Source organism: Clupea harengus, chromosome 22 (genome assembly GCF_900700415.2).
Source record: "Clupea harengus chromosome 22, Ch_v2.0.2, whole genome shotgun sequence".
NCBI lineage: Eukaryota > Metazoa > Chordata > Actinopteri > Clupeiformes > Clupeidae > Clupea > Clupea harengus.
Genome location: NC_045173.1, coordinates 19,661,077 through 19,663,843, shown reverse-complemented (window position 1 = coordinate 19,663,843; position 2,767 = coordinate 19,661,077). Strand labels below are relative to the sequence as shown.

At 49.5% G+C, this 2,767-nt stretch overlaps 1 protein-coding gene across 1 annotated transcript in view; it reads right to left on the bottom strand.

Moving 5' to 3' along the window:
• The window catches only part of LOC116218500, a 42,810-nt gene extending 41,264 nt beyond the window's left edge, over positions 1 to 1,546 (bottom strand). Inside the window, exon 1 of the mRNA XM_031560425.2 lies at positions 382 to 1,546. The gene's annotated coding sequence lies outside the window, so the exon portion shown is untranslated. The remainder of the gene's footprint in view (positions 1 to 381) is intronic.
• Between the last annotated feature and the right edge of the window lie 1,221 nt (positions 1,547 to 2,767).

Sequence of the window (2,767 nt, the reverse complement as noted above, 5' to 3'; positions counted from 1 at the left end):
TCCGCTCTCTCATGGCTGAATCAGCTGGAACATTAGATTTTTCCCCCTTAATGGCCACCTTCCCTCCGGGCCCCTCTGCTAACACTTACCTACTGCTGCTTGAGCCAGACACATGGTGAGGGGAGGAAAGACAGAGAGAGAGAGAGAGAGAGAGAGAGAGAGAGAGAGAGAGAGAGAGAGAAAGAGAGAGAGAGAGAAGGGCTATGGTTAATGTGTTACATTGTTTAATGTGTGTGGGGATTTTGTACATTAGTCTGACAGTGCTGCTGCGTGTTTGTGTGTCTGTGTGTGTACGGGATGTGGGTGTGCTGTGTTTGTATCTATCAGAGAGAGTGCGTATCCTCTAAATCAGTGCTATCAGAGCAGTGTCAGGGACAGTACCTTGCGCCTCCTTCCTCTTCCTTTTCCTCTTCCTCTCTGTGTGAATGAGAGGCAAGATTGTTCAGACCGCTGGCCCTGTCGTCGCCTTTTACCCACAATCCCCGGCAGCGACCCCAGCCACCACCAGCTTGGGACGGCTAGGTCCGGTTGCCCACGCAGCTGACAACAGATGACCTCCTCTGCCGCTCAGCACACCCACACACCCCCCACACACGCGCAAACACACACACACACACACACACACACACACACACACACACACACACACACACACACTTAGAGCTCAGTACCACTCTCCAGCAAATCCACAACAAAAGTATATTCCATGAGCTAATGGGATGGTCTGATGGTGAAATGATGAGTGATAAAAAAAATCCAGTGCGGACGTACAGAACAGAACCAGCTGGACTGAAGCTCCCCCAGCTCCCAGCTCCCAGCTCTGTCAGCCTGTCAGCGGAGAGGCAGAGACGCGCAGCACCAGGGCACGAGAGACGGGACGGTAGACAGAGCCCAGGTCTCTCTCAGTAATGGAGCCTTGTAGTAATCTGTCTTCTCACGTCCGTGCAGGCATGAAGATATCCATCACACACACACACTCCTGCTCCCGCTGAAGCTCCAGCGCTGCCCCCCGAAACATCTGCTGGATAACTCTCTCTCTCTCTCTCTCTCTCTCTCTCTCTCTCTCTCTCTCGCTCTCTCTCTCTCTGTCTTTCTGGCCTGGAGAGAACGGACACCTCTGGGTCTGTCGCTGTCGCTGTGGTTAGTTGAGCGGCGCGGTGGCAGGGATGAGAGCCCCAGGGGTCCAACAAACCAGCGGCTGCCATAAAACTCCAGGACACACTTCCATCTTGATCACATTAGGAGCTGTTTTTCTTGCTTGCTTGCTTGCTTGCTTTCTTCGCTAACACTAATGCTGTGCTCAGAGCCCAATGAGAGCCAGAGACAGGACCGAGCGCTGGGTTCGAGGAAAAGTGGATGGATGGATGGATGGGCCTCACGCTCTCGCTCTCGCTCTTCTTCGTCCCCTCTCTTCCTCCCTCCTGCCTCTTCTGCTTCTCTCAGCTGTGTGTGTGTGTGTGTGTGTCACTGTGAGTCACATCCCAACGGCTCGCGGCCCCTCCACATCCCAGCCGCTGGATGGCTCAAACCCACTCACCCGTCTGTTTATCCTCCCTCCCTTCCTCCCTCCCTCCCTGTGTCTCTCTCTCTCTCTCTCTCTCTCTTTCTCACACACACACTTTCCCAGTCACTCACTTGGCCCTGTATTCTCTTTCTTCTCTCCCTCCACTTCCCTCTCCTCCCCCACGTTTTTTTCTGACTTTTATACTTCCTCCCAAGACTCTGACTCTCTCTCTCTCTCTCTCTCTCTCTCTCTCTCTCTCTCTCTCTCGCTTTCTGCTTTCACACTTCTCTCTACTCATACTGTATCTCTGTCTTAGCAGGGAAAGTAACGCTGCATTTGGTTTTGATTATAAACAGACAGGCCACTTTGTAAAATCTCAGGCCAGGGGCCAGGCCAGATTGCAGTAATGTTTTGGCATCGATTTCTGAGGCGTTCTTTTTTTTTCTCCTCTGACTTTCCAACAGTCGACCCCTTCGCAACTGTGACCATCCTGTTGCACAAACACCCAAATATGAATTAGACTAAAAATAAATAAATACGCAGTCTCCGAACTAAAAAAGAACATTTTGAAGTGTACGATATGTTTACAGACATTCCTGGTGAATATGCCACTCCTATGAAAACATAAAACTTGGCTGTCCACTGTTTTTATTCTCTCTCTCTCTCTCTCTCTCTCTCTCTCTCTCTCTCTCTCTCCCTCCCTCTCTCTATTTCTCTTTTTCTGTTTCTCAAATGGCACATCTGGGTGAAGGGGTATTCAGAGCATCTGAAAACAGTGACTCTATATTTTTAGGTGGGGCTTTAAAGTAAAACCGCACATTCTACAGCGTGTTTATGTATGTGTGGGTGTGAGTGTTTGAGTGTGTGTAAGCATGCAAGTTTGAGTGTGTGTGTGTGTGTGTGTTTGTGTGTGTGTAAGCATGTGAGTGTGTGTTTGTGTGTGAGCGGGCATGTGCATGTGTTTGAGGCCATTCATTCCCTAATATAGCCATGTCATCTGGCAGATTGGCTTTTTGCGTGTGCGTTAAAGGGACAGACTGTTCCCCTGCTGAGGAATGCCCAGCCCTTTAACACTGGGACTGTGCACATAAAATACAAAGAAGGCCATTACATTTCCCCTGTCACTCTGTCTCATAGTCAGCATACTGGTTAAGATATGATATTCACCATTTTATACCAGAATAAAAAGAAAATTGAAACATACTGTTTGGAGGACAAAATATCGCCCCACTTCATCTGGATAGGCTGTGCTTCGGTTCCCAT